This window comes from Phoxinus phoxinus (assembly GCF_949152265.1).
Source record: "Phoxinus phoxinus genome assembly, chromosome: 2".
NCBI classification, from domain to species: Eukaryota; Metazoa; Chordata; class Actinopteri; order Cypriniformes; family Leuciscidae; genus Phoxinus; species Phoxinus phoxinus.
Window position 1 is genome coordinate 31,805,906 of NC_136877.1, and position 15,380 is coordinate 31,821,285.

Sequence of the window (15,380 nt, forward strand, 5' to 3'; positions counted from 1 at the left end):
TGCGTATTATTGTTACATTACTCCTAATATTGTTACATTTATGGAAAATAATGCTTTGGTAGTTTTTCAGTTATACACATAATGTGTATTTTCTGTTAAATTAAAGCAGTATTTTTTTGCTGTTGACTTGTTACTCCTTCATAGTTTCCATAGGGAAATATTTTACAGTTTTGGTGTAACCATATCAACAATTTTGTAAGAAATGCAAATTACTTATTAAAAAATGTAACCCTGGTGTTATGCTATGGTGTAAATGTAAAACATTACATTATTTTTTTTAAATGCAACTTTTCAGTTTTTTTTAAAGATAACTTTATGGTTTTTTACATTTTCAAAAAACATAATTTAGTATAAGCTGTTTTCCTCATGAAGACAAAAAAAACATAAAGACAAGGATTTCTGATATTGCCATCTTTGTGGGTACATTTTTGTCTCCATAATGAGAATACCTGGGCCACACACACACACGTACTCACTCTGCAGGCCATTGTCACACACTTAAAGCTGACGTATACAATAATCTTTGCTTATAAACAGCCAGATCAGTATGACACACTGTGATTATGAACATAATCCCTCTCTGATACTTTCTTACTGTGTATGTGTGTGTTTGAGCAGTATACGGGTTTCGGAACACATTTTTGCTTAATCGCATTGTCACACATAGATTGTCTGACATTTTCTTAATTCGTGGTGTGTGTGTTTTTGTGTAGTTGACACTCTGACAGGCCTACTCGCCATTGACTGATGGCACGTATGGATTGGACTAATCCAGGAAATGTATATTACACACACACACACACACACACACACACACACACACACACACACACACACACACACACACACACACACACACACACACTGTCTTCTGTTCCTCACACTCAGACAGCTTCGGTCGGATATCTCTGTTTGTAATGGCGTCCCCTGCTCCATGATGACAATGGGGATTAAGCGGCAAGGTTTTTTAAACATATTTCTTCTCTTTTCCTGGTTCTGAAGAAAGAGAGCTTCCTTATCAGCTCTTCCAGGATCCGCATCATCCCTCTCTCCTCTCCTCCGCTGCCAATTACACAGCGGATCATTTACTTCAAGGGTATAAATGTTCCAACACAAGTATTAGCGAGCAGAGCTGAGTCGCTGACAGATGTACCAACTTTAATTCTCTACTTGTGTTTTTTTTTTAAACTTTAATTAATTTATGTATCATCCTTTCTTCCCTCCCGCTCATTCGTGATAATCTGGGTTGCCATGGCGATGGGGAGGAAGTGTCGCTGCTGTCACTCTAGTGTGTGTTTTTCAGCTAGCTAATGTATTCAGGAAGACAGTAAAAGAGAGGTAAACACTAGAGAATTGAGTCTGTGTGCATGTTTAGATGTGGGTCTCTGATGGGACAGTGAGTGGTCTGCTGTCTGATGTGTTTCCATCACTGAACTTATTACTTACACATAGTCTTATTCTTCGTTTATTATAGTAGTTTTGTTATTTATTTAAAATTTTGTGCTATTTTATTTTGTTTGGTAATATTGCTTATTTACAAGTTTTATTTGCAGTATGCACTGTGTTCCAAAATAGTATGCAAGTGAATCAGTATTTTAGTACATTAACATTCAGATTTTAGTTTTTCAAAGAAAGTTTGTTTTAGTCCTCATCTCTTTTAGATCACTGGTATCAAATCTGGTATCTATCAGGTCTTCTTAGGCAAATGGGAAAGCCCTAAAGAGGTTGTTCCACATTATTAAGCAAGTCACAGTTCACATGCGATATGGGGAGGAAGAAATATCTTTCTGTGTTCAGTGTCAGTAGAACTTCCTAAATCGAATTACAATTATTTGTAGCTGTGGTTTGTGAGCAGGAAGAAGGCTGTAACATTGCTGTGTCCGTGCACTATAGTCTTTTGCACATATGTGTGTTGAAATGAGAGAGTATAAGTATATCTGCTAGTGCTAATGGGCTAACTTGCTTTGTTTCTCTTGCGTTATCATTACATTAGCTTTGTTTTTTCCCCCTCTCTGTCAGGATTTGTGACAACTTTTCTTGTGTTGATCAAACAGTGCAGTGACACCTGATTAGCCTGCTGTGTGTGTGTGTGTGTGTTGGTTTCCCTTGTGCTAATTAAACGTGCATCTGGCCTGTCAGCTCAGAGGAAAATACTTATGTCAAGCAATAGGCTACCTGCTTTTGTGACAGTGTCCTGACATCACTTCAATGGACTCTAGTCTTTTCACAGACTGTGATGTGTTCCCACAGTTATTAAGATTTGTAAATCTAGCATTTGTTTTATTTATATTAATGTAGGCTACATTTATAAAACTAGGCTATTCTCTGCTTATATTATCCAGGCACTAATAATAGCCACCAAGCTTCTGTATTTTATAGGCTACCACAGTAAAATTACTGTAAAACTAACAACATTAGTTTTATGCATTCTGTAAAATAAAGTACATATACTGTTTTTTTAATTTATTTTCCTGTTATATATTCAATAACACAAGTTATTACTTCACATCAACAGCTTTATTCATGTTTCATCTTTTACATTTAATAGCTGAACTTAAATCAAATACAGATTTACTAGCATATTAAATAACCATAATGTCATCAATGAACAAAATATTATTAATATCCATACCAGTAAAATCACAGTAACACATTGTGCCAGTGGAAAATAAATGTTGGTAATATAAAAATAAAAGTTAATGTACTTGATTAGTAGTATACAACAACAGTGAATTAATATTGTCTTAAACCGTTTAAAACTTCCCGCCTGTCTCACGATGGACCGGCCGGTCTGCCAGCGTCGCTGCAGGAGGAAAATACTATTTAGCACAGCTTTACTGGGAAATTGAGCAAATAACATTAGAATAATATATACAAGACAATTAATGATACATGTGTTTTAGGTATACCTTCCAATTTAACACACTCCTACGCCTTTCATCTTCAGACGATGCGGGAGGAAAAGGCCCGTTAGCACAGTTTTAACTCGGAAATGTAACGCTTGCTCAAATATTATTATGGAAACATCTAAAACGTAGCTTTATATATTGCAAACAACATCAGAATAAAACATTTAAAATGATCAAAAGATCTATAAATAAAAGTTAGCCTAACCTACAATACTCTTGTGGGCTTCAATCTTCATGATGGTCGCAGACCTGGTGTGTGGTTGTTTTTCCGTGGTCATTTAGTACTGTGTTTAGATTTACAGTAGGCTAATATTTTCCCTGAATGTATTGAATCTACAGTAAGATTATACAGCTATACAGTGCTTTACACAGTGAATACAGTAAGAAACTTAAGAATAAAGTAATAATACTGTGAAAACAACAGAATCTCATGGTTTATTAAGTATGCATGAATATTAAAATTCTTGCAGATAAACTGCTAAATGCAAATTAATATATAGATCAGAACTGCACATTATTGTGGAGTATTATATTGTGGATTATTATAGTCCCGCTCACGGAAAATTCCTCCGTGTTCACTCAATTTGAAAAGTTATTCTAATATGTTTCTTTTTTATATCATGAACGTCTGATTTTATAATACTATAACTGTTTGGAAGGTATTCTACACGTTTAATAAATGTTCCAGCTGCCCTTGCTTGCACAAGCAAACAACAGGCTTGGCAAATGGCCCGCACCCAGGTAAAAAGAAAAAAGGGAAAGAAAGTTACATAAAACAACTTATACAAATAATTTTAATTTGCCAACAGTTAAAGTCTGCGTGAACCGGAAGTTGCAAACGACTTTTCTCCAGTGTTGTGACACATTTCCAAGTGAAATGGAATATTGAACAGAAGGCAGGGTTTTACTCCAGTTGTTCCATTAAAAACCTGCAAAACATGGCCTGCGGTGTGAGATATCTACGTCCGGACTCTCGTACACAGACTTCATCGTCCATGAAGTGCTTAGCACACAAAAAAGTGCATCTCTTCATATAGCCCAAATCCAACACTTTTTCAACATTTCGTCGCAAGGAAAGCTGTGAAATGATAAATAGGGTTGTTTCTTCTTTGAGTTGAAACATAAAAAGGTACGCAACATGACTGACCGCTTTTAGTCTCCGCATTTATTCTCCTACTGCTAGCGCTTTCACCGGAAAAGAGTTTACCCGTATACTTCTGGTCTCGGCGGCCATTTTTGTGAGACAGGCAAGGTGTATGCACTGACTGCATAATGATTCTCTTACTTGCATTGTGTCTTTGTTTGTTAATGAGAGAATTCGCGAGCCTACATGACTCGAGTCGGCACTGAACAAAAACATGCATTTTGAGCGGTGAGTGGATTCTAACATAAACACCTCTGGTTGGCCATTACATTCATAGAGATCAACAAACATGTCTGTAATTGGCTGCATTTCTCACCGCTCAAAAACATGCTGTAAATATGAACATTTCACACTCTCCAGAGCGCAAAAACACAAATATGATATTGTTACAGTATCAACTGAGGGTGCTCTTGCTTTTGTTTCAGGGTGCTTTCAGGGTGCTTCAATTTAAACTTGACTTTGTTTTTTTACCCATGTTTTAATCTTTTTAAGAAAAAAAGTAATTTGTGATGAAACATTAATAGGCTAACCCCTTGCAGTACCACTGCGGACCATCTAGGGGTTGCGGACCCCCGGTTGAAGAATATATATTAGACACGCACACAAAAACAACGTGTGTGTTTGAGTGGCACATCCTTTGCTCTCCACAGGACCATAATTCACTCCCACCCCTCTCCACCCAGATGAGCTGGTTTGACCACTGGTCATGTGGTGTTACGCAGGTCAGTAGGAGTAATTATTTCTAGCCGCTGAATACACACTGAAGATGAATAGTTTTTGAAGAGAGTGTAATGTGTGGCTGACCCATGCTGACACATGGTTCATCCCGACTCTACAGCCATGATTTATCCCCTCGGTCTGTGTGTGTTAACCAGAGGAGGGTGACAGCGCTCTTAGCTTCACTTCCATCTTCATCATGGAGAACAGGAGACAGTTGGAGAGAGAGGCTAAAGGGGATGCCGTTGCACTCATCATTATTTCCTCATCTCTCTGCTGCCTCATAAGGGACTTATGTCTGATCTCTGACTCACAAAGCAAAGGAGATGCCGAGACACTTGTAGCCCTCGGACAATGTGCCTTTTTTTTGTTTGATAAAACATGAGGAGTTCAACTAAGGCCGTAGTTTTACCATTTGATTTAAGGGATCCAGTCACAAGTGGACAGTAGGCTACTAAATTCAGGCGTAAAAAGGCTATGTTCACACTGAAAAGTCTTAGCGCTCGATTCTGATTTATTGCTCAGATCTTATTTTGTTGTGTCTGTTTGTGGCCATTGGCCAGTATCGAATTTGTGTGTGAACTGGTCAGTCGCAGTACTGAACTGATAAAGAGGATGCAGACGATGATGCAAAGTTTCTGTCAAATAGTTTTCTTTGTAAAAAAAAAAAAGTAGGATGAAACTTGGTGTTTTTTCATCAGTTGTTGAGTGGACAGAGGTATATCTGAATGTGAGCATGCAGTCGATTGTAAGGAATGCCGGATGTTTAAGTGGACTAAATGATTGTAGGTTTGTACTGTTCATACTGTTAAAAAAAACAAAAAACAGATCTGAGTCGCATATGAGCAAAACATTTTTGTATTTGGGCTATTTTGTCTGCAGTCTGAATATAGCAGTGTCTTGTGAACTAGTAGTAGATTTGACCATGTGTCTACATGAATGATTCATGTTGAGCTTTATTTACAATTTGTCACTTATTTCATGATTAGCTGCATCGCTTCATTAGTTGTTACTGATTTGAATAAGTTTTGTGTTCTACTGTGTTTGTAAATTCAAGTTTGGTGAAGTCAAATTTGACTAATAAAGGATCTATTGTGGGTAAGTGTAAATTTTCAATTTTGTTTTAATAGGCCGTATCATTATTTCTTGTTTATGATTTATTAATTAGTCGAGATGTAAGGGAAGTAGCGCCAGATTGTGATGTACATCCGAGTGAATGTATTATAGAAAAAAAAAAAAGTTGGACGGCACTTGATTCTTTCCATCAGTTGCTGAGAAAGGGCTGGGGTTTAAGTGGACTAAATTATTGAAGTCTGTCACCAGAGAGATGTCTGTCGTTTCACTGGAAGATTGAGTTATGACATTTTTCTTTTAAAAATTGCAAAGTCAAAAAAATAAAAAAATAAACGTATGCATGGGTGAATCGTTCACAATAACATGCATTTAGAAAATGGATCATTTTATTTCATGCCGACTTAAAATGTGATTTTTAAATGTATTAACAGCAATCTCTTGGCTGACCATATGAGATTGGATTACCTGAGACCTAAAATGTTAAAAAAATTAAACTAGCATAAACTAAAACTTTTTAACTAAAAATTAAAAAAGCGTATGTACTATATAAGAGGCAGTGTTAAAGGGATAGTTCACCCCAAAATGAAAAATCTGTCGTCATTTACTCACCCTCAAGTTGTTCCAAACCTGTATGAATTTCGTTCAAGATATTTTGAAGAATATTGGTAACCAGATAGTTGATGGACGCCATAGACTTTCATTGTATTTTTTTTTCCTACTATGGAAGTCAATGGGTGCCTTCAACAGTTTGATTACATTCTTTTAAATATATTTTTTTGAGTCCAACAGAAGAAAGAAACTCATACAGGTTTGGAGCAGCTTGAGGGTGAGTAAATGATGGCAGCATATTCATTTTGGGGTGAACTATCCCTTTAATGGAGACATGGGCGTCTGCAGCCATTCCTGCTTTGAGACACTCACTATAGGGCCAGAGATTTGTCACTAGGTGGCAGCTGGACATCATGAATGTATCTGTTTTTACTTCCCTCTCTCTCAGCAGATGTTAAAGTTTAGTTTTTTTTATAGGGTGATGCTACTCTATGATGGCTTCTCTTGCATCTGTGATGCTGTAAAGAGCCCAGGAGCATGACCCGCCCGCTCCGCCCTGTTAACCCTTCTGATTGGCTCTAATTCTTAGTGGCACAGTACATTGGGCACATGACAGTAACGGTGTTCCAGATCGCTGGTGAGCGAGCCGCTCCAAAACACACCCCACATGCTTTCTCCCACACACACAAACTGGATCGTGTTAGTGTCACTTCTGTTTCACTGGTCTCATATGAACTTAAGTGCTTAAGCAGACTGTTCAATATGCCACCAGCAATTACATTTTCAAATGGGTGGGTTTGCAAACATCATCTGTGTTAATCTGTCTGTCACTGCCCGAGTTTCTGCCGGAGGGAGGAAAGAGGATTAAGTTATTCAGTCCCTGGTAGAATATTCTCTTTGTTCACCCTGACTGAAGGAGAAGTAAATAAAGCAACAAGATTTCATCCTGACGAGTTAAAAAAGGCAGATTCCTCCTGCCATGTCTCTTGGATTTGGCTAATGCTGTTCAGACAAGTCGTCCTCCCAGAATCCGTTTAGAAATCATCAAAACGTGAGAGGAGTCCAGCACTGGGAAAGAGAGAGCGGCCTGGGCTATAGACTGTGGAATATGAACTTGCACGTTTAGGTATCGATTATACACATTTTCTGCTTCGATTCAGTTCCGATTCACAAACTCTTAATTTGGGTATATTTAATGACAATTTGCTTACACATGAAATGAATTCGGTCTCAGATTATGCTGTTGATTATACAGGATACCATTTGTAATGTTCAAAAGATTTCTATTTAGTGGCCAAGCACCGAAGGTACGTAGGGACCTGATTGTAATTGTTAGTCGTCTTCTTCTTCTTCTGCTCTTGAGTCTATGGCACCCCTTAGAACCGCTTGTAGGAAATTTATGAAATTTGGCACACAGATAGAGGAATGTGTGAACATTAGCCACATCAATGCTGTAGTCTCTAACTCAATCCCTCTAGCGCCACCAACTGTCCAAATTTCCATCTACGTTTATAATAATAACTTTTGAACCGTAAGCTAAACAAAATTCTGGTCATGTGACACTGGAGTAATGATGCTAAAAATTCAGCTTTGCCATCACAGGATAGGAATAAATTACACTTTAAAATTCAACAATGAAACAGTCTGACTCTGATCACACACAGCTCTGTTTGTGCTGTACAATAGGATACCAAAGCGATACCCATGTCTTGATTCACAGTGCCAGGGAACAGCTGACAGCAGTGGTAAAATGATCTGATTTATTGTTTGAACTACCAAGAACAGAGTAATCAGTGTGTCATGCTGGGATTTTCAGATGTGAGTCTAGCACAGTCCCTCACACAGAAACACATTCTTTAGCTCAGGTTGACAGGAACGCTTTTAAAACATCACACACCAGTGTGCCTAAATGTTATTGAGTTGTTTATTGTAGGAAGATCCCAGCTCCTGTTCTTTTCAGCTTGAAACGCTCCGAGCGGGGCAAGCATGCTCCATCACTCAGCTGGGCCAAACGAGCGTGACGCTCCCGCTAGCTGAAATTTAACGCCTCACCCGCTTATTGATCCTTCCTGCAGAGGAAAGAGAGAGAGAGTGGGTGAGAAAGGGGCGGCAGGTCTAGGCCGGACACTGTCCTTGACTCCATGTCCGTTGGAGAGCCCTGGAGGACGCACAACTTCCACTGCCCTCCACATCAGCAAGCCTCCTCCCTGGGGCTCACTGCACTTTACAGCAGGATATTGATTTTGTAGGCGGAATGCTAGAAGGGGGATCGCGAAAGAAAAGAGAAAAAGAAAGTAAAAGAGACAAACTGGAAGCTTGAACAGGTGAAGGGAAGGGGAGAAGGAAAGCGAGATATTGAGACATAGAAATGAGGGTTGATGGGTAACTGAAGTGCTTGACTGCTCCCCAGGACGAAGGACAGACTGAGTTAAACCACTCTTAAATATCCTAATCCTCTTCAGCCGATACAAACATCCATAGTGCAGTAGTCATAGCATAGTGCTGATTAATTGCCTTATTCGCATGATACTAAAATAATACATAATAAAAATTACCATGGAACTGTATATAGTGAAGGCTAATTTGGTACGATCAAAATAGTTTTGGATTTAAAAATGTCATGGTTAAATGAAGCGTTTATTTCTTATTTATCTTTTTTTTTTTAAGCAGTGTTTATGTATTTAAAAAAATACTCTGAATTTACATGTTATTCTTGAAAAGCTAACTATTAATTAGAAATAAATAGTTCAAATATTTACTCAATAGCTGATTCGTGTTTTGGTATCGTGAAATGCGAGAGTTCACTGGTATTGTTATATTGCAATATCCATGTCTAAAAATGTTATTTTATGACACTTTTTATAACATAACATAACATAACATAGCATAATATCCTTCATCCGTTCATTTTCAGCTCTTTGTAATGTGTACACTACTATTTATTTGATTAAAAATATAGTAAAAACATTAATATTGTTAAATATTATTTAAATTTAAAATAACTGTTTCTTATTGTAATTTATTTCTGTGATGTCAAAGCTTAATTTTCAGCATATTACTCAAGTATTCAGTGTTACATGATCCTTCAGAAATCATTCTAATATGCTGATTTGCTGCTGAAGAAACATTGCTCAATGTTGAAAACCATCGTGCTTCTTATTTTTTTAATGATACTTTAATGAATAGAAGGTTCAAAAGAACAGCCTTTTTTCCTTAGAAAACTTTTTTAACATTATAAATGTCTTTACTCCCACTTTTGATCAATTTAATGTATTCTTGATGAATAAAAGTATCAATTTCTTTAATAAAAAAATAAAGTTCTGACCCACAAATTTTAACGGTAGTGTATAGAGTTTCACTTGAATCAGAACAAACTTTGTGAAACCGAAACGTGTGTCATCTAATCTGCAGGTTAATGCTAAACTGTCCTTTCCATCAACATAATCCTAACATTGATGTTTGCTAACTAACACAGTGACTAGTGTGGCATAGACTAACCCAGTGCCTGTGTGTTTTTCTGCTTGTGTGAGTGTAGCTCCATCAGTGCGTCTGACCTTTGACCTCTCTTCGCTCCTCTTTCTCCTGTCCTGGCAGCTTGTGACGTGATCGGTCACAGAAACATCTTTTTCTGCTTTGGATGAGGACTGGTGTGAAATAGATGTCGACACACACACACCCTGAAAAGCACTTAAGCTCAAGGGCTGTGTGTTGTGCGTCAGGCAGGCAGCGGAGCAACTCTCCTGTGTGCATTTTTAAATACTTTCAAGTGATTGATTCGAGAACCTGGGCTTCAGTCGCAGGCTTACACCTGCTAAAGACCTTACCAGAGAGAGTGAATGAGAGTAACTGGAAAAGACATGCGAAGTGTCGTGTGACATTAAAGCTTCTGATGTGTGAGAGTGTGTGAGTTGCTTGGGTGTGTGTTTTAAGCAGGTGTAATATATGTACTGTGTTTAAAGCTAATAGATGATCCATGTCTTAGTTGACACATTAGTAGTTTTAAACTCTGTGTCGGTTTCTAACCTAGCTTTAATTTTTGGGACAAAATAACTGTAAAATGTTACTGTAAATTTGCAAAGTTGGAATAACTATCACTCTGTCAGTCTGTCATTAAATTTCTATAGTTTTGGAGCCGTGGCATAACTATTTTTTTTTTTTTTTTTTGGGTCTGTTTAAAGTTGGAATAATACAAAAAACTCTACAGTCTTTAGTCTCAATACTTTAGATAAGGGTCCAATTCTTACAACTAACTACGACTTTTGCCTCAGTACTCCTTACGGCTTATTAATAGTTAGTAAGTTGTTACATTTAGGTATTGTGGATTAATGAATGTAGAAGGTCATGCAGAAAAATGCATTAATATGTGCTTTATAAGTAATAAACCGCCTATATATAATAAAACGCATGCTAATAAGCAAGTATTTAATAGTGAGAATTGGGCCCTGAACTAAAGTGTTACCAACTCTTCTTTTAGAGACATTTTCAGCAACTTTGTCCCTCAAAAAAGAAAAAAATATTCTTATTTATTATTAACTTTACATATATAGTATAATTGTATATTTATTTTGTTATATATATATATTAACCAAACATTTCAGAAATTCTTAAAGTAATTAGTGGTACTAATGCACATACCTGGGGTTAAAAAAACTATTACTATTAAACTGTACAGTTTGTACTCTGCCCGAGAATTATGTGAATGCAAATACTTCTGTGCAAATTTCATTTTTGTGCATTGTTACAAAATGCCTATTCATAGCAAGTATGTTGCATTCTCAGCAACTGCCATTTAGGGGTGCTCTAGCAGGGATTATGGTAAATGTCTTTGTTTACTGTCAGTCTTCTCTTTGAGATAACAAAGTAGTATTTGCTTACTCTCAGGTTTATTACCTCCAGACCAACGGAAGAGCACACGATAAATGTTCACCGGGCCACATGTTGGCGTTGCGTTGGCAAAGTCAATTTCAAACACCACTCAGTTGTTCTTCAGCAAATGTAATGTCCTGTTTATAACTAAACTAATAACAACAGAAGAACTGCAGGGTGTCATTTTGTAGGCAAACCCAGAAATTAGCATTACCCTGGTTCCCTTGAAAAAACAAAAAACAGGATTTTTCTACAGGCTTTTGGATTATTGCAGAAAATAGGCTTTGTGATCAACAAAAGTTTTTGTTCATCAAGATTGAACGTTTGAAGCCTAAATGCAATCAGCAGAAGTTAAAAGCTAAACTTAGGCTATTAATGAACACGCACAACTTCAACGTCACCACTAAGCTTCTGACAACTCTTTCAATCATTATTTAAAATCTATACGTTGGAAACGGAGTTAGAATAGTTTGCAAAAGCGCAAGTATAAGCACAAAGAGACTGTAATAGCAGACTGAGTAGGTGCTTTTTCCTGTTCTGTGTAATGATGTTAAATGTCTCTGACAACCTCAGTAGTCCTATTTAGCCATTTGCTAGCAACCGCCTTTTTCAAGACACATAGAAGGCATTCATGATTCTTAAGGGGGCCATCATGTACCGGCGTGTGTGTGAGGGGGCAGAACCACAGCCACAATAGCGCTGTATGACAGATGTATTGCTTTTATTTAGTTTTTCTTTTATTCAAAATATTCACAAACTTGTTAACTATATATCATTAACTATTTTTTATATGCAGATTGTCAATTGTGTAAGTGAATGTGTTTTGTCATTTTACCACCTTTACAGTGATCATGTTAGTTGACTCGGGATATGCCAGCATTGGATCTGTTTGTTTAACTTCACGTAAATTCATACTTCTCCCATAAACACATACAAGTAAGAGGTCTGTGAACTGGGAGAAGAAGAGAGTAAACTTTATGGTTACCTATACCTAGGAAAAATTGACAGAGGGGGCACAAATCAGATTTGAGAAGGGGAATATACCCTTTTGCCCTCTTGTGGTGTCAGGCATGGAATTAAGTGTAAAATGATCTTGAGCTTGTGGTAACAACAGACCTTATTTTGTGTGTTTAACCATAAACCCATGACTTTGGAACAATGGAACCGTTTCCAGACTTTTCATACGGCTTCACTAGTCGGCCAAATCTAAATGGTCAATAATGTGGTGCCTGTTTCCATAGGACCGTCCTGTTTGAGCTGAGCTAACCGTGAGTTTGCCACATGGATCATCTGGCTGTCAGCTAAACCTCCTCTGCGGTGTTCACATCTTTGTAACATGATGGAAACTCTTTCCTGTTACTTAGAGATCCTGAAACTCTGACTACATTTCCACTTTAGTACGGCTGTGAGTCTGTTTGAGTCGGGTCCACGGGCGTGTGTCATGGCACCTATGTGGTGTGTTCTCGCAGGCAGGTTCGATGCAGTCACACACAAGCCTTCAGCATGAGGTAAACGACTCTGTTTACTCAGGTGTGTCCGTTTTCTCATTCCCTTCCCTTCAAGAAGGACATCCCCTGCTTTTCCTCTTGCTTCTGTCCGCTTGTAGCTCCGTCACCCACAGAATACATTCCGCAACTCCCTGACAAATAGGGGACGTGGAGGAAGTGTGTTTGATGTGTGTGTCCGCCGCCATGTTGGGGTTTGATGTTGTACAGGTTAGCTGTCGGAGTGTTTGATTCAGCAGGAGAAGAGGAGCTCAGTAACCGGTGACACACAAGCTCCAACCGTGTACTCGCCAAACACGGCGCTCTATTATACACATGGATCTCAATACTTCCAGACACACATACATACAATGAAACTCTCAGATGTGTTGGCAAACACTCTACTGTAAGTTTTTTTTTTTTTTTGCTTTTCAGTCGCTCAGATTTGTACTTGCGCTACCAATATTTTCACTAGCCGCACAATACAAATATTTTTAGTAGCACATTTCATGTTTATTACAAAAAATATATATTTTTTCATTTTCCATCATCAATATATATATATATTTTACATCAATTAACAATATTTATTTACAAGAATGTACTTTTTAACCCATTCTTTCAAGCTTTTTTACAACATTGCAAGAATCTTCAGTGCTGGGAAAAGTTTGTACAGCCCATGATAACTGTAGTGCTATTTTATTTTTATTTTAACATGATTTACTTCTAAGTAAAAAAATATCTGATTCTTTTTCTGCTTGTTAGTTTCTCTGATTTGTACTTGATCTGCCAATATTTAAACCTGCAGCACCATATTTTGTTTTTAAGTAACATATTGTTATACTTACACAAGTTATATATATAATTATTTTTGTTCATTATTTTACACTGTTAAAAAACTGTTCTAACCCTTAATTATATATAATTGTGACCCTGGCTGGATCACAAAACCAGTCATAAGTCGCACAGGTATATTTGTGGCAATAGCCAACAATACATTGTATGGGTCAACAATATCCATTTTTCTTTTATGCCAAAAATCATTAGGATATTAAGTAAAGATCATGTTCCATGAAGATATTTTGAAAATTACTTATAAAACATTTGGTTTTGCGAGTGAATGCAGCACAATCGCGAACAGAAATGGACAATTTTAAATGCGATTTTCTCAATGTTTCGATTTTTTGGCACCCTCAGATTCCAGATATTCAAATAGTTGTTTCTCGGCCAAATATTGTCCTATTCTAACAAACCATACATCAATAGAAAGCTTGTCTGTTCAGCTTTCAAATTATATATATATATATATATATATATATATATATATATATATATATATATATATATATATATATATATATATATATATATATATATATATATATATATATATATATATATATGGTCCAGGGTCACATATATCTCTCAATCATACATTTAAAGCTGTTTCCCCTTGAGGTTTACTCAGTCAGTTCCACAAGAACACATACACATTAAGTTTGTACAAAAGGACAAGTTTTTTTTCCCCTACTTAAACCCAACATACATTTTGCCTTTTAGTTGTATGTTTGACTGTCTACCCATCTCTGATCTAAGAGGAGAGCTGGTCTGGTTAATTTGGTTATTGTTTGTGTGTGTGTGAATGCACCTTTTTTTCCCCTTCATTTGTTTACGTGTGTGTATGTAATGTTGGTGAGAGAAAAGAGCATTCGCTTTAGGCTCATCTGTGGAGTAGAATGGGTCTGTCTCTTTATTTCTCTGGAATTTGTGAGCAGCTTGATGTATTTGACATCTGCGTGACAGGCCACTGCTCCTCAAGACTAACCCAGAAACTGTGCTGCCCAGACCAGCTGTGTGTGTGTGTGTGTGTGTGTGTGTATGGCATTGTGTTTGCACATCCGAGCAGCCAAGCATTGCCACTGGTGGAAAAAATACACAAAAACACATCCACTGGCCCTTTAAAAAAAAAAAATCCATCGCTTCTGTCATGAGATCAATTTTGACACCAACAATGAGTATGTCAAGTTGTCAGTTTATCTCTCTTCTTCTCTTCCTTTTATGCATCCACTTTGTCTCATTCCCACCCTTTTCCTTCACCTTATTTTTCCCTTCTCTCTATCTCTCTCAGGCCTTTAAGTCAAGACTGTCCATGAATAGTGCATGTTATTTTGTTTTGTAGATTTCTATTTGACAGTCTGTCTGTCTTTTGTCGTCTTATTGTTTTGGTTTAGCAGAAATAACCATAAGAATCGTGTCCGGTCTGGGCTGCACCAAACCCTCCAGAGCGTCTTTTTCTCAAGAGTCTCCTTGTGCCGTTATTGCAAAACCTTGCAGTAACTTTAACGGTTATACAGCCCTATTTCCACTCATGAACACATCCGCACACTCTCGCACGTGCACCTATGTCCTTTCTCAAATCAGGACGTAACCTTTTTAATGCCGTTACTTTAATGTTATTAACAGGACATTTTATTTTACTCTAAAAGTCAAGACCCATTTGGGCGAAGTCTGCGCACTCACAAAAAGCCCTTCCCATGTGAAAACACTGCCATTATTAACATGGCTGAAATGTGAAACTCAGTCTCCGTAAATGTCAGGGAATATAGGGCATATATATGGCCCTCTTTCTCCGTGAAC

At 37.3% G+C, this 15,380-nt stretch overlaps 1 protein-coding gene across 3 annotated transcripts in view; it reads left to right on the forward strand.

Moving 5' to 3' along the window:
* Nucleotides 1-15,380, forward strand: part of fto (FTO alpha-ketoglutarate dependent dioxygenase) — a 177,003-nt gene that overhangs the window by 9,658 nt on the left and 151,965 nt on the right. The gene's annotated exons all lie outside the window — the stretch shown is intronic.